We start from the raw sequence: 22717 nt of genomic DNA on the forward strand, positions 1-22717 counted from the left end.
CCATGGTGTTTGAAAAAATGGCATACGATGCTCATCGGAAAAGAGTCCGATATGGACTCGAATCACCGATCATCGTTTGTGAGTCTAGATAGGTGGTCGGCAACTACGTTTTTGACCCCTCTTTTGTCATTTATTTCTAATGTGAACTCTTGCGGAGAAGGATCCATCGGATTAATCTCGCTTAGCATCCTTCTTCGCAAGAAGGTACTTAAAGGGTGCATGGTGCAGTAAACTAAGGTTTTAGAACCAACCAAAAATAAGGACTAAACTTATCTAAAGCATAAATGACGGCTAAGAATTCTTTTTCGGTAGTTGAATAATTCCGTTGAGCATCGTTTAATGTTTTACTAGCATAATAAATCACAATGGACTTATTATCTAGTTTTTGTCCCAAGATCGCACCAACCGCATAGTCACTAGCATCACACATGAGTTTGAAAGGTTTAGACCAATCGGAGGTCTGTATAATTGGTGCAGAGGTTAGGGCTTTTAAAGTTTCAAAAGCCTGCTTACGGTTAAAATTAAAATCAAAGATTGCATCTTTCAAAAGCAGATTAGTTAAAGGCCTAGCTATTTTTGAAAGTCTTTAATAAATCGCCTATAAAACCCTCGCATGGCCTAGAAAGGCTCTAATATCACCGGGACAAAATCAGTGGTTTAGGTAGAATTCGCTATCTTATCTAGTTTGGCCTTATCTACTTCGATGCCATCACTAGATACAATGTGACCTAGTACTATGCCCTTTTTCCATGAAATGACACTTTTCCCAGTTTAAAACGAGGCTCTTTTCTTCACACCGTGTCAAAACCTTAGACAGGTTAGACAAACAAATCGTGAAGGAGTCTCCATAAATAGAAAAATCATCCATGAAAACTTCCATAAAGCTCTACCATGTCACTAAATATATGAAGCATACACCATTTGGAAGGTTCCGAGCATTACAAAGGCCAAAAGGCATTCGCTTATAGGCATACGCCCAAAGGGACATGTGAGGTAGTCTTTTCTTGGTCATCAATATCAATAATAATCTGAAAATAGTCCGAGTAGCCATCCACAAAATAATAAAAAGCATGACCAGCTAGGCGCTCGAAAGCATTTGATCTATAAAAGGTAAGGAAAAGTGATCCTTTCGTGTCATAGCATTTAACCGCCTCAGTAATCAATACAGATCCTCCATTTCATAGGACCTTGTGTGACAACATAGTCACCCTTCCCATTTCGTACCATGGTAACTCCCGATTTCTTAGGAACTACATGAATGGGGCTTACCCATTCGCTATCAGAGATTGGGTATATGATACCCGCATCGAGTAATCGTAAGACTTCTTCCCTAACCACCTCTTTCATGGCAGGGTTCAAGCGACACTGAGGTTCGCGAGAAGTCTTCGCGTTATCCTCCAAATGGATACGATGAGTGCAAACATTAGGGTCAATTCCCTTAATGTCGGCTAGGGACCAACCAATCGTAGACCGATGTTCCTTAATCACCTGGATTAAACTTGTCTCTTCATTCTTAGATAACAGAGAAGATATAATTATCGGATGACTACCATCCGGATCGAGTTAAATATATTTTAACTCTGGGGGAAGGGGTTTAAGCACTGGGGTGGAAGGAAAATCAATAGATGTTTCGTCGGGGTCCTCATTTTGCATAATGAATACTTGCTTAGGTAGCAAGTCTTCATACTCAATATGTGGAGCAACCGAAGTGTCTACAATTGGTGTGGACTCAAGGATGGTGTTGACTTCCTCTAAGTAGGAGTCATTTACAAAATCTGAAGTTCCAAAAGAAAGGAATTTGTACATATTGTTTTCAGGAAACATGTTGTTAAAATAATCTTGAGCTAAGCTCTCGATCATGCTAACCTCCCCATCTATAGACGAATCTGGTAATTGTTTCATCATTTTAAAAACATTCACCTCAACTATAAGATGGCCAAAAGATAAGGACATCTTACCATCGCGGCAATTTATAAGTGCGTTGGCAGTTGCTAAGAAGGGGCGCCCTAAGATGATCGGTACAGAGTTGTTGGCGACTTCTGTATCGAGGATAACAAAATCAGCAGGATAGTAGAAATCCTGAACCTTAACAAGCACGTTTTCCACTACACCCTTAGGATACTTAATTGACTTGTCCGCTAATTGCAACGTTATTTTTGTAGGTTGCATTTCCTGTAGACCTATTTGTTTATACAAGTAATACGGAGTAAAGTTAACACTTCGCCCCGTGTCTAATAAAGCGGTCGTAGTGTGGGAATCTCCTAAGGTGCATTTTACAAAGAGGGACGACCGGGGTCCTTGTATTAACGATTCCATTATTTTCGGATAAAGTTGGGAATTGTTCGCTTAAAAAGGCGCCTTTAGGTATGTTGGTCTTACACCTAGTGGTGCACAACTCTTTAAGAAACTTAGCGTGGTTAGGGGAGCTTTTTAATAGCTTCGAAAAGGAAGGTTTATCGTTAGATTCTTGAAAACGTTCCTAATCTCCTCAAAGTTTGTATCCCTGGTTAGCATGGCTAACTTCTGAGGGAATGGTGGTTTTGCTCTATATTTAGCGTATGGCTCGACTTGATGTGTTACCTTGGCTTTCTGTTTCTTAGTTTGTTGTTTAACTGGTACCTCTACAGTGGTAGGGTCTTCAATTTCTACTTTGGTATCTAGTTCGATATCCGGTGTAGGGAGTACTGATGGGGTAACTATAGGCATAGTTACTTTGTTATCAACCACTCTTCCAGAGCGGAGAGTGGTGATGGCATTTAGGTCACCTACTATTGTCGTTTCCGTACTAGTATTACCGTTTACCTCAAAGGCTGTGTTTGTTGTTTTAAGGTTGGGTATGGCTTGTCCTGAAAACATACCTTTTGGTTGGGCTTTCTCTTGGGCTAACTATTGTATGCCCTGATTTATGGATTGTAAGATCTGTTGGTTTGATTGAGTCATTGATTGGAAAAGTTGTTGGGTAACTCAGTATAAAGCGCGATACGATCCGGTTGTGTAGGTGTAGTAGTCACAGGTGGTGCGACTGGAACTATCTCACGTTGATTATTAATGGGTGGGTTGTGATAGTTACTATTGTTAACCGGAACGATACCTCTATTGGTATTATAACTATTATAATTATTCTGACCTTGTGCTACACCTTGTCGTGGTTGTGCTTGGTTGTTATAATTATTATAATTTCCTTGACCTTGTCCCTGTCCTTGCCTAGGTGGAGCTTGATTATAGTTGTTTGCTTGCCTAACATTTTGGTTATTAAACCCTAGAGGTGTAACTTGTTGATTGTTTCGCCAACTAAAGTTGGGATGTTGTCTCCATGGGGCATTAGGAATAGGATAGTTATTAATAGAGCAAACATTATCTTGCTCTAATTGTTGTTGTTCATAGGCGAGAGGACAATAGGAGTCAGGGTGCTCAGGACTCAAACAGAAATTACATGGGTTGGAGTTTACATTCATGACGGGGATAGGCTTTTGTTGAATAGAAATAGCCTCTACCTTTTTAGTTAGAGATTCGATTAAATTTTTAAGTTCTGGATCGGGTTTCATCTCAAACATACCGGCGGCCTTAACTGTTGAAGAAGAACTAGCAAAGCGGGGAATATCATCACTCCCCCCTCAATTGTTATTGCGTTTAGTTTGTTCTTCTAAAATTTGTAAGCCTCCGGGCTCCTTTTACTTAGGAAACTACCCCCATTCATTATGTCAAGGACTTCTTTATGGTGATGTTGAAGTCCTTTGAAAACGCAACCGAACTAACGTGTCTTTTGCTAGGTTATGGTGTGGACACTCTATAAGCAGATCGGTGAAACGATTCCAAGCCTCGAGAAAATGATTCATGAGGGTTCATTTAAAGAAATGAATCTTGGAAAGCATCTCATCCGTCTTTTTAGGGGTGGGTAAAAATGTTCCATAAATAGCTGAACAAGTTTAGCCCACGAGTCCACAGAGTTAGGGCGCTTTGGCAGTTAACCAAGACGCCTTTATCGGCTAAGGTGAAGGAAATACCCTCGGTTTAATTTGTTCCGCACCAACCGTAGGATGATGGAATGTTGTAAGGACTTGTTCAATCCTACGATGTGTTGGTAAGGTTTTTCATGGCCTAAACCATGGAAAACGGGTAACAAATTAAATATGTTTGGGGATTCAAAATCCCCCACCGGGTCCGCTAGAACGATGCAAGATTTAGGGCTATCGCCAAGGCTTTGTAAAAGTCGGAGAGAGGAGTCTCTTTTTCTTCACCATTGTGGTCGTGTGGTTGGTGGAATAGTAGTTAGAGGTGTAGTGATTGGTATACTCGATAGATTTGTTTGTTGACGTTGACGGTTAATTACGCTCGGTGTTTTTCTCCCACCGCACCTTAATCTCATGCAAGTCTAAGTCTAAACACGACAACAATCCAAACAATCTTGATATATTAGTATGAACCTCTAACCGAGATGCGAGGTATGGAAGAAAGGAATACCGATAAATGTCCTTGCTTCGCTTATGAATAGCGTCTTGTAATGCGCGTGTTTGTAAATAACAAGTTAGAACACCGAAAAACTAAAAATCGAAGTTTGAAACAAACCCGTTGAAAATCCGTGGATTTTTTGGCTTAGCCTGCAGTGCGCCGCATATAAGCGTGTCGCTCCTTGTTCCATGACTTAGCGGGTCGTCGCTTCGGTATGAGGGCGGTCGCTCGTGGTCCAAGAACTTAGGGGTCGGTCGCTGTTTCCCGTTCCAGACTATAGTAGCGCGGTGCGCTCTTTATAGCCGGATGTCGTCGCTTCGGTGTAATTTTGTTTGTCGGAATTTTTCGACAAAACAGATAACCACAAAGATGAATCAAACAAGGGTGGGTGGGTTTAATGAGACTTAAAAATGACTAATTCTATTATGAAAACAATGCTAAAGTGCAACTAAGATGGCAACGGCGCCATTTGATAAATGATAAAATTGATAGTTTTACCTACGAAATAATGTGATGAAACTTACAAACGCAAGTAAAACTAAAACTATTTATGATCCTTATATGCTTATCAAAGATTTCTCTACTCTCAATCCTATGAGATATAGTGGAGTAGGAAGTTCGTTCCACTCCTAGTGCTCTAGCATGGAATTGTTTTCTAATCTAATTAGTCGTTTTTAAGTCTAATGAGAGCTTTACGAAGGTGTGTTATACTACGATACCTATATGAAATTGATTATGTTGAATCTAACTATGAATGCTATGGAAATATGATTGTTTTGAATCTAGATAAAGGATTAGAGGGGAATTGAATCCACCTTGAATCCAACTTAATAGCCTAGCAGATTCTTGTATCTCGATTCTTACGTTCTTATGGCAAGAAATTCGAGTTCTAATCCCTAGTGTTCATGGCATTTCTACCGAGTACTAACTAGCATGTGAGGTCGTCCACCCATTCTCATGGCGAATCACGACCTTCTAGATTGGAATAGATTCTACAATGCTTCTACACTATACCACTAAGTTTTCATCAAGGCTTCATCAACCCTCTAATGGAGGTTTTAGCCTTGAATCATTCCTGATCATTCCCATATGAATCTAAACTAAACATATTCAAGATTCAAATTTACTAATCTAAACTAAACGATAATTAAATTCTAATTAACAACTAAGAAATGGTAACCAACAATAATTAAAACTAGATCTAATAGATTGAAATAACACAATTCGAAATTGATAAAATAACTATTTTATTTATCTAATCAATCAAGAACAATGATTCAAAGACTTAATCTAAAATAAGAATTGAAAATGGAACTAAAACTTAATTTAATTAATTAAACTAGATCTAGAATTATCTATATTGTTTTAGGTCTAACTAGCTACCATTAACAAAGAGCTAAGCTTTGGTTTTTATATGTCCAGATCCAAAAATCGTGCATGGGCTTGGAGCCATGTTTTGGGCCAGAGAATCAGGCCCAAAACCCAATATTTTCAGTCCAAAAAGGCCTCTTCAGCTGCAGTTGGCTTCAATAGACTTTTCGTCCACTTCTTCTCCTCTGATTGGGTCAAGGCTTGGACCATTGGAAAGCTCTTTCTGAGCCGGTTGTTTTGACATAAGGTAGGCCCCATTCCGAGGTCTGAGTCCAAAGATACGGCCATCGAAAGTTCTGCTGACTTGTATGTTGTTTCTGCCCGTGTTGACTTTTTAGCTTTTGACCGGGCTTTAGGAAGGCTTTGTCATCTTGAATCTAGGCCTTTAATCACGGAACTCCTTATTAACCGACCTTTGCTCTTTTATCTCGCTAAAGTGGCACATTTCTGCACATAATGAACTTTGAAACCTGAAATGCATAAAAACACGTAATCAGTGTTAACTCTTAATTATTACTCACATAATTGGTCTAAAAGTATGACTGTTATAGGGTTAAAACTACAGTTTTGGGCTCTTATCAGTTAACATGTTTAGACAAAAGCAGAGACAACTAGGTTTTCATGTAGAAGATGAAGTTAAGTCTATTGAGAGTTTTGTATATCACATTAGTGCTTCTGAAGATCTCGTCTCTACACTAGTAGATACCCCTCTTATAGAATAAGACAAAGATCATAATTTTGACTCCTTGAACATAACTGAACTAGAGAAAGAATTTTCCACCCTGCCTTCCGACACTACAAGAGATGGAGTAAACCTCACAATAGACGAGATAGATGAATTCCTCAAAGATGGAGATGAATACCATTTTTTTTTGCATGCAAGTAGAATTAATATTTTATAAATAGGAATAAAAGAATACAACTCTAACAAAATGGAATTACAACAAACTCTAAGAATCAAATCTGTAGTAAGTCCGGTGAGGACATTCTAAGGACTTAATGAAAGGGGGTCTATTGGGATTCCAATAGAGCTCGCCTTTACTCAAAGTTTATCCATGTTTTGCTGCCGTATCTGCCCCAAAGTTTGCTTCTCTGAGAGTATGTGAAATTTTCCAGTCAATCAGCTTTGATGCTCTATACCACCTTGCTCTCAGCCATCGTGGGACTTCTCCTCCTTTGAATGCTAGGACTACTGCCATAGAGTCACTCTCTATCCAGAGTTTTTTCCACCCTTTTTCCACCGCAGTTTCAGCCGCCAAAACCACTACCAAACTTTCTGCCTCATAATTTGTAGTAACCCCTAGGCCTTGTACCAAGATACCCAGAATTTCCACCGTATTGTTTCTGAAAATGATTCCCGCACCCCCATTGCCTGGGTTTCTGAAGGCCGAACCATCTGTGTTGGCCTTAACTACTCCTATATTAGGAGGAATCCAGGACACTTCCCTGATTTTACTCGCTGGCCTCACTCTTCTTTTGATGTTCAGTTGGTTTAGAATCTGAAAATCTATGGTAGAATTACTCATTGTTCCAGTTAGCAGGAGACCAGCGATGCTTACCCCTTTGATGACTTCGCATCTTATTCTCAGTGGATTTAGCTTCACATCTTCAAAGAAAATACTATTTCGCACTTTCCATATTTGAACCATGAGATGAATAGCCGCAACATTCCAGAGTTCCTTTCGTATCTGGCTGTGCCCTCTTCCTGCCTCCATGATCGACTTTAAATTGATGTCTAAGGGCTTTACTCCAAAGTAGTTCAAAGCCCACTGCCACAGTGTCGTGGCCTCCTCACACTCCCAGAGAATATGCTTCACTCTTTCTGCTTCCTTCTTACAGAGCCTATATCGCGAAGCAAGTTAAACTCCTTTCCTTTGCACTCTGTCATCTGTTGGGACCACTCGGTGGATCAGTTTCCAAGCTAGGCCAGCCTGTCCTGGATGGATATGACAAGCCCACACCCACTTATACCAACTGATCTTATTTTCCTTCTTTCTAATCACCTCGAACCCTTGCTTCACTGAGAACATCCCATCATGAGAGGGTTTCCAAATTTTGTTATCGTGCTCTTCTCCTGTTGGTGGGTTGAGGTGATTGACATTGATGCCCGCTTTCAACAACACTTCTTGAATAGGTGCTGCAATATGCCAATTGTTATTGATGATAAGGTCTGAAACCTTTGCCGAGAATTCCCTCCAGTTTATACCACGAACCACGCCGCCATCACGACCACCAAAGGTTCCTGCCACACATTGATGCTTCTTCCTTGTCCCACAATCCACCCTAGGAAAGGCTTCATTTCTTTTAAGGCCCATTTCAATCCCGACCATACTGAAGAATGTTTATGGTAGGTTAAGTAATTGTCATCTCTCATAGTGCATTTTTGCTTCATGAATCTGCTCCACTCAATCTCCCCATTCAGAAAGTTCCAGGCTAACTTCATAAGAAGTTCAAGGTTCAGCTCCTTGAGCCTTCTAATTCCTAGTCCCCCTTCATCGAGCGGCTTACAAACCTTTTCACATTTTAAAGTGACTGCCTTTCGCACCGTTGGATCCCCAGACCAGATGAAATTTCTGATGGTGAGTTCACATTCCCTTATGCATGTTGCCGACCATTTATACACCAACATGTTGTATACTGGAAGGCTGCTTAGTATTGACTGTGCCAGAACCACTCGACCTTGGAAAGACAGCATCTTACCAGTCCATCCACTAGCTCTCCTCCTGATTTTGGCCACCAAGATTTGTATTCTTGCTCTAGTTACTCTGCCTTAGAATATGGGTGCTCCAAGGTACCTCTCCGGTAGTTGGCTAAGCTGGAATTCAAACAGGGAGGCGACTCAATGCTTCTTGGTGTCCGGCATGGCTCCCAAGTAGAGTTTGCTCTTTGAGGGATTAAAAAACTGCCCTGCTGAAAACTAGTAGAGATAGAGCATCTCTTTAAGAAGTTTGAGTCTACGCATGTCTCCATTCGCAAAGATGAATATATCGTCAGCAAAGAGGATGTGTGTAGGGCTAGGACAGTTCCCGGCTACCGTCATATGCTTAATTTTCCCCATATGGAAGAGCCAGTTAATACCTCTGCTTAGGACATCTTCAGCTATGTCAAAAAGTATTGGCGAGAGTGGATCACCTTGCTGCAATCCTCTACCAGCCCCAAAAAAGCCACAAGGACCCCCATTGATCATAACAGAGATATGAGCACTTTTTAGCAGAGTAAAGATCCATGAGCACCAAGTATCATTAAACCCAAATCTTGAGAGAACTTCTAGAAGAAACTCCCAACTGAGTGAGTCAAACGCTTGGGTAATATCCATTTTCATTGCTAAATTGCCACCCCTTTTCTTTAGATCCAGCTCATTCATAATTTTCGAGGCCAAAGCAATTCCTGTTGTGCCTGTTCTTCCTTTAATGAAGGCTAATTGCTCTCCACTTATAATGCTGTTTAGGATATGCTTTATTTGCAAAGATAGAATTTTAGTGATAATCTTGAAGAGAAAGTTGCTCAAGCATATAGGCCCGAAGTGGTTAACTGTCATGGAGTTGTCTATTTTTGGTACTAGGACGAGGAAACTAGAATTCATACCTTGAGGGAGTGTGTTATCCCTAAAGAATGAAATGATAGCTTGGCTGACCTCATCCCCAATAATACTTCAAAAAGAGTGATAGAAACATCCCTGGAATCCATCTGGTCTTGGGGCACTGTTAGCATCCATGGCAAATGTAACGCCCGTATTTAAAATACGTAATTTTCTATTTATTAATTAATTAAATTATTTATTTAAAAATCAGCTGGATTGGATTTGGGATACGCGGGCCTGATTTCTGGGCCCGAGTCTGTATTGGGCTTGGGTTTCAAACCCAAGTATATATTCGTATTGTTATGGAGAATAGGATTTTAGAGAATAAAAAAATAATAAAAATGGAGGCGGCTGGTTTGCTCGAGCGTTGGAGCGTGACGAACTACGAGAGATTCGTGGTGCTTTTTATACAGGTGACTAGCTATTTTTGCTATTTCACCGAATTTATAGTATTCGTGTATCGGTGTATAGGTTTCTATTTTTTTATATATACTGCTCATTATCTTGTTTTATTCGGCGTCGTGTTCGTCGGGTTGTTAAAACTCTAGTGAAATATCGGAAATTGTATTGAACTGTTGAACTGTGATACTGTGGGAACGGTTCCAAACTCGGGAGCTTTGTTAATGGAGGCGCGAGTCCCATGAATCGTTCGGCCATTTTAGTTATGTTGTTTGTATTGGTGGGTGTTGGAGTATTGGAGGTTGGCAGTGGGGCGGTCAAAGCTGTCGAAGTTTTGTATCCGGCAGTAATGGCATCGCCTGTACTGATGCGGTTTGAAATCTTGTCCTTGTGAATCGAAATTCGTCGGCTTGAAGGGGTTGTTGGGTTGATGTTTGGGTGATGTCGGGGTTGTTGATTGCTTTAAACAAATCGATGGAGGTGTCTTTGTTGAAGCTTGAAGCATTCTCATCAATGGCGGCGACTAGTAACCGCCCAGTCTTCATTTAAAACTTTGTTGTTGGTTGGTTGGTTTTGATTGTGTTTTTGAATGGAGTTTGGTTGTTGAGGTTTGAGTGCGTGAGGGTGGTCGAGTGGGGCTGTGTGAAGCTCGGAGAGGAGCGTTAATGGCGGCGGTAATATTCTAGATCTAGTTTTGGGTGAAGTTTGGATTGAATGATTTGAGGATTTGGCGTTTATTAAAGTTGGTTGGGTTTGGATGGGGAGTCGAATCGACTTGATGGAGAGGAGAGTTGGTGGCCGGCGCGATTTGGTGGCTGGTGGTGGAGGAGAAGCCTGAGGAAGAAGATGATCGGCTGGGCTTGGGCCTGGGTCGGTTTCTCTTGGGCCTTGGGCTTAGCTAGGTTAAGTGGTTGGGCCTTAGCTAGTTTAAGTGTTTGGGGCCATTTCATTTTAAGTGTGTTGGGCCCATTTCATTTTAAGTTGTTTTGGGCCAGTTCAGTTTAAAGTTTTTTGGGCCGGTTTCAGTTAAATTTTTAGGCCGAACCCATTTGTGTTTCGGGCCAGTTCAGTTGAAGTTGTTAGGCCTAAACACTAGTTAGTTATTGGGCCGGATTAATCCTTTGTTTCGGACCAGTTTAGTTTAAGTTGTGGACCAGTTTTAGTTTAAGTGTTGGGCCGGTTTCAGTTAAATTCTCCGAGCCGAACCCATTGGTGTATTGAGCTAGTTTCTAATTTTGGTTTTTGGGTTGGTCATATAACTGAAAATATATCTAATTGGGTCTTTAAATGTTTAAACTTTTGGGGCCGGGTTTTAAGGTTTGGGCTTGGCCAGTTGGGTCCGAACCATTACCTTAGTCATGAGCCCATGAGCCATGCACATTGACCTTAGCCATGAACCATGGCTATGAATCAGTCGAACATGGAAACGACAGTTTGACTTTGACAATGACAGTTTGACTTCGACCATGATGTGTTGACTTTGACCATGACGTGTTGACTTTGACCGTTGACTGTGGAATGTTGACTTTTTCCAGTTTTTTTCACATGTTTAAGAATATGGACAAATGTAGTAATAAAATATTGTCGGAAATTGTATAATTTTGTTTGTCTTTATCTAATTAAGATTTGACGTAAGTAGTGTGTAAAGCATATAAATATTGGCACGTAACTAGAGGGGAATTCTGATAATAAGAATTTGATATATATGTTTTTATGAGTATTAAACTATATACGGACTTAGATTCATGGACTTTAGATTTTTGGGGATTTGATTGTGGACTGTGGACTGTTTAATTGTGCTACGTTTTATGTTGTAAATTGTATGGACAAATCAAATGTATAAACGCTTCATTATTTTATATGTGAGATGCTACTATGAGGTAGTATAGTATGTGTGGATATTTTCCCACGGGATTATGGCTTAGTGCAATAATATATTGGCACGTGAAAGAATGAAAGTGGCTATGAGATATAATTGAGATATTTCTAAATATGGTGGCTTAGTGCAATAAGGTATTTGACTTGCACGTGATATAGTGGGATTATTATGAGTCATAGATGTATGACACCTGAATAAATTACGTAACGCAAATCCTAGAACCTGACTACCACAACTCATGTGATTTGCCCTGTGTGGGGTATATGATATGATTGGCCCTTGTGTAGGGTGTATATATAAGATGTTGATTGACCCATGTGTTGGGCAATCGTAGCCGAATAGTGGCTTGATTATTCCGTTCGCAAAATAGAATGAGGCGCGCGATATTTTATGCCGAATAGTGGCAGTACTTACATAATGGCTTTCGTGTGAGGGTTACCTGGTGTGCGGCATCCCACTCAGGGTAGTTACGCACGAAGTGGTTCATTATGTAAGGGGAGGTATGTGGATGTACATGTTCGGCGTTGGGAAGCGATTGTGGTAGCCAGGGAAACTAGGTAAGGCATAGATATGACATGATTTTAGGGACACGCAAAGAAAGCCTTAATTAATATAATTATGGTAATATGTTGGTTAATGATATATCTTTAGATGGATGATTATATATGGTTTTGCAGAAGGGTGGGTCAAACTACTTACTTGTGCAGAGAGGACCCACTCTGTAATTGAGCATGGAATGAGGTAAGTATATAATATGCTTGACTGGTTATAGTTTAGTTAGAACCTAAGGTGCCTCGTAGAGGAACTAAATGTCTTTTATTATGCGTATGGTTTGTTGTGTGGTTAGTGGGAAGTTAAGGCGCCTCAGTGGAGGAACTACCTGCCTTAGTTATTGAACTTAAGGATGTTGTAGTAGTTGTTGGAAGGTAAGGCACCTCGGTGGAGGAACTAACTGCCATATGGATTATGTATATATTTGGTATAAATATATGTTGTATTTTAGGGCTACTCATACCAGTATTTTTATAATGCTGACCCGATGTGCATGTTTGCTTATCGGGTGTGTTCATTAAATAAACATAGTTGATAAGTCTTGATAGGTTTAGTGTTGAAAAAGATTGGTTGCTGCTTGTGGTTTGCGTTAGCGTCGCATTTCAAGATAGGCGTTGTTTTCCTTTGAGGTGATATAGATTTTCAGTTGAGATAAGGTTATTTGCATTTTCATTTGTTAATTTTTGTAATGAAGAAGACCTTTGTTAATTTGAAATTTTTATTGGTTTTTAAATTATCCGCATATTTAAACTGTTTATGGGTTTTTGAGAGTTGAGAGTGCGTCACACCTCGAAGATCGAAGAGTCGGGAACAAATATTGTTTTTCCGAATTCTGTCGAAATTCGGGGTGTGACAGCAAACACAACATCTTTGACCTCTTCCCTGGTGGGGATGGCTGTGAGAGAAGCATTTTCCTCATCTGTAACAAGCTTAGGGATGAGATTTAACAGGAATGGGCTTATGTTGATTTTTGAGTATTTATATTTTTCCTCGTAGGCTTCCACAATAAATTTCTTAATCTCTTCCTGTTGCATCAACTTGTTTCCCTGGTCATCTTGTATCTCCACAATTTGAGATTTAGCCAATCTCATCTTTGTTGTGGCGTGGAAATACTTTGAGTTTCTCTCCCCTTCTAGAGCGTCAGTAACTCTGGCTTTCTGTCTCAGAGTCAGAATTTCCACATCTTTAACAACTTGAATCTCCGTAGCCTTTTCCACTTCTTGGTTATGTAACTCAGAGTTAAAAGGATCCTGTTCCTGCTATTTGAGGATGTTCTCAAACTTGTCCTCCAGTGCTTTGAGATGTTGTTTCGTATTTCCATAGACCCTCCAACTCCATTCCTTCAGAACAATTTTGAGTCGTTTCAACTTTTTTACCACTTTTCTTATGGGCGCGTCATGTAAAGGCTCCTTCCAACTCCTTTCTACCACTTCTCTCAAATTTTCATGATGAACCCATGCTTGCTTAAATCTGAAGGGAATATTCGAAGGCTTTGGAATTTTGGTGTTCCAACCTACAATCGGGCAATGATCAGAGTGTCTTCTTTTCAGAATCCGGCTTCTCCAGCCAGCTCTGACATCAATCCACCCTTGATTTACTAGCATTCTATCAATCTTTTGATACATTCTTCTATGCCCCATTCTTTTATTGCACCAAGAGTACTTGAATCCCATATTGGTGGAGTCGATCAGAGCATTTGAGTAAATAAAAGAGTTGAAATCTGAGATGGCTGCTAAACAAGGAGTTCCTCTGCCTTTGCGCTCGCTTATTTCATAAACTATATTGAAATCCCCCACCACCGCCCATGGTTCAACAACCAATCCTAGCTGTGAAAGCTCCGACCATAGTGCTCTTCTGATGCCATATGCACTATTTGCGTGGACGAAAGACAAGAAAAGATTTCCAGATTTCACTGTGATATGCTGTTGTGAGAGGGCATACAGTATCACCACTTTTCCCTCCCTCCAGCAAAGTCAAATGTTTCCCACTTTACTAGGAGTATCATTATGCAAAAATATAGAGTCAAAACCTCATCTGCTAAGCTCCAGAGGTAGCTGAGCAGGCGGTCTTATTAGCGGCTCCGCAATACACACAAATTCTGGTTTATATTCCTTAACAATATCCTCCAAATACATCCAAGGATTTTGTCTTCTTATTCCTCTCATATTCCAGAATAGTGTATTCATGGTATATTGTTATTTTGAGTTTCTGGCCCTAGTAGAAGGTGGGGTTAGGACTTGCACCTGCCACAAAGGCTTATACCCTTTCTTGTTCTTAACTTGCTGCTCTTTTTTTTCCATCTGTTCCGCCCAGTTGCCTGACTCCAGAATCTTTTCTGCTTCCTCCAGCGCATGGAATATGTTACCTTGTGGTATTGTAATGCACTCTACAGGTGAGTTGTGTTGGCTCATGCCATCTACTTCACTCTGTTCTTCTTCCGCATTCCCATCCATTTCCATATTGGGTCTCGCATTTCCATCCTCGATATTTTGTTCCGTATTCAACTCTTGTATTTCGAGCATTTCAGAACTTTGTATTTGTGGTTCATACCTCTCCAAAAGCTCATGATTGGTCTCTATGGCTTTCCCCACTGCTGTTCCTTCTTCAGTTGCAGTTTCCAGATCAGCTTGATCATGTGTCTGCTTACTCCCTCCAGCTTTCGAAAAATCCTAACTTTGTCGGTCAACCTCTACTACTACATCATCAGTTTCACTTCTGTTTCCCTCTGCTCTTTCATCTTCTTGCTGCCTTGGCACATGCTCCTCCACAATCAATGGTTGAGTTTTAGAGTTAGGAACTTCCTCATTCGCTGTTCTATTCTTTTTTCGCCATTTCTTTTTTTGGTTTCGCGTCATGGGTTTCTCCCTCATCCCTTGCCCTTGGGATGTGTTGACCACCGCAGTTTCACCCAACGTCTGAGCTACCACTGTTTTCCCTGTTTGAGCCAGGTCCTTTTTCAAAAATCGACAGGAGCTGACCATGTGACCGACTCCTTTGCAATGGGTGCAATAATCTGGAAGTTTTCCCAATCGAACTTCTTGCCAGAAGGCAACTCCATAATTCTTTGATTCCACCCAGATTTTATCAGGGATTTTTTTTGAAAGATCGATGTCAACCAAGACACTCGCAAAATACCCAAGCTTTCTCATTGCTGTGGTTTCGTCCACATGCATTGGACGCCCTAGAGTTTTGCCCATTGCCAATAGGTTCTTAACTTCCCAATATTCCAGACTCAGCCCCGGAAATCTAACCCAGACCATCGCATGTGATTGGGTTTCCTTCTCTATGGTGAAGTTTGGGGTCCATTTGCTCAAACGAAGAACTTAAGCATCAAACAACCAAGATCCTTGCTCCCAGACCTTTGTGTAATCCTCTTCCTTATCAAATTTAAACATCAAGTACCCCTTTCCCAGAGGAGTTACTAAGCATTCTCCTAACAGAGCCCATTTTTCGACCACCAAAGCTTTCACCTTGCTCAAGTCCATTTTGACTAAATCAAGCCTTCCAACCAGCGATTTCAAACAATACTGAATACCTCGATCCACTTCCTCTTCTATCATACATATTGTTGGGTACTGATAAGAGCCCAAAAATGTAGTTTTAACCCCTTAACCATCATACTTTTAGACCAATTATGTGAGTAATAATTAAGAGTTAATTCTGATTACGTGTTTTTATGCATTTCAGGCTTCGAAGTCCATTATGTGCAGAAATGTGCCACTTTAGCAAGATAAAGGAGCAAAGGTCGGTTGCTAAGGAGTTCTGTGAATAAAGGCCAAGATTTAAGGAGACAAAGCCTTTGTAAAGCCCGGTCAAAAGCTGAAAAGTCAACACGGGCAGAAACAGTGCACAAGTCAGTAGAACTTCCGAAGGTCGTATCTTTGGACTCAGACCTCGGAATTGGGAGTATCTTATGTCAAAACGACTGGCTCGGAAAGAGCTTTCCAATGGTCCAAGCCTTGACCCAATCAGAAGAGCAAAAGTGGACGAAAAGTCTGTCAAATCCAACTGCAGCTGAAGAGGCCTTTTTGGACTGAAGGAATTGGGTTTTGGGCCTGATTCTCTGGCCCAAAACATGGCTCCAAGCCCATGCACGATTTTTGGATCTGAAACATATAAAAACAAAAGCTTAGCTCTTTGTTAATAGTAGATAGTTAGGTTAGAAAATAAATTAGGTTAGGATAAGAAAAGTAGCCATTAAACCTTAGTTCTAGATCTAGTTTTAGATTAATTAATTAGTTTATTTCTTGAGTATTGAATCATTGTTTTTATTGTTCATTAGATTAATAAGTAGTTGTTATTCATTCAATCATATCTTGTTCTTATTGTTCTATTAGATTTATAAAGTTAATTACTTATTCCATAATGACATGTTCTTATTATTGTTCTTGTGTTGGGAATGGTAGTATAGAAATTTCACATCAAATCATTACTCTCACCATTGTTCCTTTTGGGTTTGATTAGTTGAATTTAATTTAAGTCTAGACAGTTAAGAGTGGAACAAATCCTTACTCATTATATTGCATGATTATGTTTTGAGAGTAAGAAGAATTGATTTAAACGTAAGAACGGTAGGATTACGTATTAGTGTTGTTAACATTAATATTTAGGATTCTACTATTTTTATGGTTATCAGGTACTCCCCTTGCATTCCTAGAGTTGGAAGCAAACAACCTAGATGAGGAATTCGACAAGTTTCTAAGAGCCTGTGATGATCCACCCTCTCAAGCACTGCCTAGAACACCACCCTACAAACAACTACCTGAGCTAATCCCTCACAGAATCCAATCATTCTTCCCACCCTTTTTCTTCTAACACTTATCCATATTTCAAGTATCTTCCACAACCATCCATTTTCTCATGATCATTCACTTGGACATCTTTTCGTTCAAAGAAAAAGAATAAACTTTATGCTCGATTAGGTTCTAGATCCATCAGAATTCACTCCCATTCTACTAAGCCATGCCATAGGAAATCTTGGTGCTTAATTTTGTTTAATGGTGCATCCCGTGTTAACTATTTATGGAAAGATCCACAATTATTTAGATTATTGATATATGGGAAACTGCATATTAATACATATATATCACATTAAGTCTAGGGAATCTGACTTTAAAATACTGAAGTTTTTGTACAATACCAACTTTCTGGAGTATAGGCCAAACAAAAATTTTCAAACTTAAAAAGAGTTTTCTAATTTTGTTTGGGGGTGGCGTATTTTGGTATTTCATTTCAAATCTTTTGCCACCCTTTGCTTGTCATGTTTACTCCAAGAGTTTGTGTTAGTTAAATGCGTAACGGTTTAATTGTGCTTCATGTTATCATATCATTTTTACAATATTTACATTGTAATCGCCAATTTTGCCACGTTTCTATGTTAAATTCTTTCCTTATCTCTTTACACTTTGAGGACAAAACATTCGATTATTTGGGGGTGGGATAGAAACATTTTCAAAAATTAGGCACTTTTAGGATGTAAATTACGCACTTTTCTTTATATAAAAAAATAAAAATAAAAATCATAAATATTGTTTATACTAGACACTTAGTGATAATGGTATTGTTCCCTTCTCCATGATGATATTAGTCTAGAAATCTCACGTAGTACTTGAATTAGGATTTAATTTTTGAAACATAGATTAATACGTAGGTAATAGTCATTGCATCTTTTCACGAACATCTTGCATGAGCATCTTTGATTGTACTTGGCAGTATTTTTCTGAGACCTAAGTTAGAGTACTAAATACATATCCTGTGAGCATCTAGCCTAAAAGCCTCATAAGAGTGAAATATCTGAGTGATGACACAAGGGAGAAATAAATTATGAGTAGAGAAATCACACATCCACTTGCTTGATCACCACACCATATCCTAAGCGAGAATTTAGGCCCTCTTTGGATTGATATAGCCTGAAATTCACACCTATATGAAATTTATTATCCGCTAGTCGCCCCACTGAGCTTTTCATTAGCCTTTTCACAAACCACAAATCCTTTACCCAATAAAACAAAAGAAAAAAATAAAATCAGCCTACCTATCTGGATAAGTATGAGAAATGGGATGAGTGAAGAAAAGAGAAGAGAAATGTAAACAAAAATTAGTTAGTTGCTTCAGAAAGAAAAAAAAAAGTTTCCATCCAAAGAAAAGAAAAAGAAAAGAAAATAAAAACTCCAAAAATAGAATAAAAGGAGTCAAAACCCAAAATAAAAAGGCTAAGGATGGAAACAAAGTGTAGAAGCAAAAGAACAAGGTTTTCTCTAGATACATAATATGAAGACCCTACTTTCTCAGATTTGTCTTTTTGAATATCCATTTCCTTCCTTCTTTAACCAACACCTACGCCCCGTATTACCTAATAAAGACCTTTAGCTCAATTAGGAATATGTTGGTGTGATAGTAAATGGTAGATGTGTTTGATCGACCTCGGCTTCCTTGGATTGTCATTGAGATTGTGAGGAAACGTGTGCCCACTGCACACTGGAGTTAGCAAACTTGAGTGGAAAAATCAAAGTGTTGTGTGTTTTGACACATTCCTTGTGAGAACCTACTTAGGCACGCTACCCAAAAGTTTCAGAAACAGACCTACCATTGCATTTCATATCATAGTTCATTATATAGTTGTTTATCTTAAGATGATTTGATTATTATGCATGTATTAGTTTAAGTTTTAGAATGACCATTCTTGTTTAAATACTAGTGAGATGTATAGATCATTGAGACATAAATAAGGAAACAATAGTTTTATTTCTTAGTCATTGTAGTATAGATGAAGTTTGTGAGTACCTTCACTAGGAAACTCTCACGAGGCTATAACTCGTCCACTAGGGAATTCCTAGTGGTTTAAGGCCTTGTTGCATATGGTCAATGCAATCGCACTAGGCGAAACGAGATTAGTTAGAACTCCATTTTTGGTCACTTATTCTAATTTCTCATATTTGCTTGAGGACAAGCAAAATGATGTTTGGAGGTGGTTTGATAAGAGCCAAAAACTGTAGTTTTAACCCCTTTAACAATATAGCTTTTGATCAATTATGTGATTAATAAGTAAGAGTTAGTATTGTTATTGTGTTCTTATGTATTTCAGGTATTGGAGTCGAATATGTGTAGAAATGCGCCCCTTTTGCGAGATAAAGGAGCAAGGGTTGGTTGCTAAGAAGTTTTGTGATTAAAGGCCAAGATTCAAGGAGAAAAAGCCTTTTTAAAGCCCGGTCAAAGCTGAAAAGTCAAAGTCAACGCGGGCAGAAACAATGCACAAAAGTCAGTAGAACTTCCGAAGGTCGTATTTTTGGACTCAGACCTCGGAATTGGGCCTATACTATGTCAAAACGACCGTCTCGGAAAGAGCTTTCCAATTGTTCAAGCCTTGACCCAATCAAAAGGAGCAAAAGTGGGAAAAAAGTCCATGGAAGTCAAATCCAGCTGAAAAGGCCTTTGTTGACTAAAGAAATTGGGTTTTGGGCTTGATTTTCCGGCCTAAAACATTGCTCCTCAGCCCATGTACGAAAAAGTGGATCTGTTCTCCTCCATTTATATGGAGAAGACTTAGCTCTTAAGGATAGTTAGATCGAGATTAGAAAATTAGGTTAGAGCCATTAAAGCTTAGTTCTAGATCTAGTTTTCAATTAATTAATTGGTTGTTATTCTTGTTTTAATTTCAGTATTGAATCATTGTTTATCATTCATTAGATAAATAAAATAGTTAGTTCTTGATAATTTCGATTTTGTTATTTAAAATTGCTTAGATCTAATTTCAATTCTTGTTTGTTAATGATTTCTTAGTTGTTAATTTAGATTTCAATTATTGTTTAGTTGAATTTAATAAAGTTAGAATCTTTATATTATATCTTATTCAATTTCATATGGAAATGATAGTTTGATAAATCAAGGCTAAACCTCCATTAGAGGGGCTTAATGAAGCCTTGATGAAAACTTGATTGAGTAGTGTAGAATCGTTGTAAGAGTCTATTCCACTCTAGAAGGTCGTTGATTCGCCATGAGAATAGGTGGACTTCCTCACATGCTAGTTATGAATTGGTAGAGATGCCATGTATAATTAGGGATTAGAATGACTAATTCTTACCGTAAGAACGTAAGAATTAGATTACAACAATCTATGCTAGTTCTTAAGTTGGATTCAAGGTGGATTCAATTCCCCCCCTAATTCTTATTCTAGATTCAAATCTTAGTATCCCATAGCATTTCGTAATTGGATCATTATAGTTAGTGTCTTGTTCTTAGAATTCCCTTTGTAAAACTCTCGTTAGACTTTAGATAGTTTCGCAATTATAGAAAACTTGAATACTAAAGAACTAGGAGTGGAACGAATCTTCTATTCCAACTCTACTTCAATAGTATCGAGAGTAGAAATCTTTGATAATCACGAGTATAGTTAAGTTTTAGTTTTACTTGCGTTTAGAGTTTCATCGCTTTATTCATTAGTAAAACTATCAATTTCACTTCTATCAAGTTTCTCTCTCTCTCTCTAAGTGTTATGTGTGATCATTGTCATGGAATGAATTGACTGGTTATCACTTGTCCTTTTCTCTAGCACCCTTTCCTCCTTTTATAGCTGCTCCACATGGCTTCATCCAATCGCTTTATGACATGTGTCCATCCTTGTCTCATTCTCTTCTACCTGCAATTTATATGAATATATTGGCTCTCTTGCCGATATTGTATTTAGGCAATGATTGAAATAATGACCAATATTGTTAGTGTACAATATCTGGCCACCACACACACACACACACACACACACAACTTTATGTACAACATAAATTATAACCTAATTTTTTGTGGATGTGTTTAACTAACCATGAAGATAATCTCTACAAAATTTCAACTGATTTGATAATGTTTAACTATGTCAAAAGATGATTGCAAAATCGTAAAATCTGAGCCGTTTAAAAAAAAATCAAAATTGAGAACGATTTTTAATTAGGTTAGAGATTTCTAAATGAGACAAATTTTTGTGGAGATGTTATCAATGGTTAGAAGATCATATACACAAACTATTAGCACTTAACTCATCTTGTAGGGAGTTGTGGTATAAACTATGATATAAAAATTATATACACGAGCAGGATCCGTTTACCATACTTTTTATACCATAGTTTATACCACAACCCCCTAAAAGATGAGTTAAGTGCTAATAATTTGTTTATATGATCTACTAACCATTGATAACATCTCCACAAAAATTCATCTCATTTAGAAATCTCTAACCTAATTAAAAATCGTTCTCAATTTTGATTTTTTTTAAACGGCTCAGATTTTACGATTTTGCAATCATCTTTTGACATAATTAAACATTATCAAATTAGTTGAAATTTTGTAGAGATTATCTTCATTATATATATATATATATATATATATATATATATATATATCGGGCTGGCTACGTCGACATACAGAAATAACATACGAAATTGACATATGCATTCTAAAAGTGGATTTGCACATTGCCCTAAGGGCTGATATTTGGTAGATATTACCTACCTACCATGGATAGTATCTCCATAAAAAATCAGCTCAATTGGATGTGTGTACTCTTGTCAAAAGAGTGTTAAAATTCTGGACCGTCGGATAAATTTTAAACTTGAAATCAACTTTTGGTAAGGTTAGACATGTTCAAATGAACTGATTTTTGTTAGAGATGATCTCCATGTTGTAGATATCACATCCCCAAAAAAATCAGCTCTTAGTTTCATTGTGTAGGTAGGTAGGACTACGTATGTCAATTCCTTATGTTATTTTTGTATGTCGGCGTAGCCAGCCGCTGGCTACGTCGACATACAGAAATAACATATGAAATTGACATATGTAATCCAAAAGCGGATTTGCACATTGCTTTAAGGGCTGATATTTGGTAGATATTACATCCCTACCATGGATAGTATCTCCACAAAAAATCAGCTCAATTGGATGTGTCTACTCTTGTCAAAAGAGTGTTAAAATTCTGGACCATCAGATAAATTTCAAACTTGAAATCAACTTTTGGTAGGGTTAGACATGTTCAAATGAACTGATTTTTTGTAGAGATGATCTTCATGTTGTAGATATCATATCCCCAAAAAAATCAGCTCTTAGGCTGTGTTTGGTTCAAGGAAAATTGAGAAAAAAAAAAGTGTTTTCAAGGAAATTGAAAACTTTTGAATGTTTGGTTCACAATGGAAAATAAAAAACTAGAAAACAGATTCTTCAAAGTGTACAAAAAGAGGAAAGCAACACCCATTTTAACAGAGAGGTAGTTGTTTTCTATTTTTAACGGAGGCTTGCAAGAGAGAGAGAAAGGGAGAGATTTTCGAGATAGTAGGTTTCAAAAGATTTTGACTCCCTATTTTGCGCAAGTTTCACAAGTCTTGATCCAGTACTCCCAAACTACAACACACTTTTCCATTTCCAACCAAATACACAAAATCCAAATTCTTGTACTATCATTACATGGAAAATCAAATCAAAGAAAATGTTTTCTTTTAGAATTAGAT

This window comes from Coptis chinensis, chromosome 6 (genome assembly GCF_015680905.1).
Source record: "Coptis chinensis isolate HL-2020 chromosome 6, ASM1568090v1, whole genome shotgun sequence".
Lineage (NCBI taxonomy): Eukaryota > Viridiplantae > Streptophyta > Magnoliopsida > Ranunculales > Ranunculaceae > Coptis > Coptis chinensis.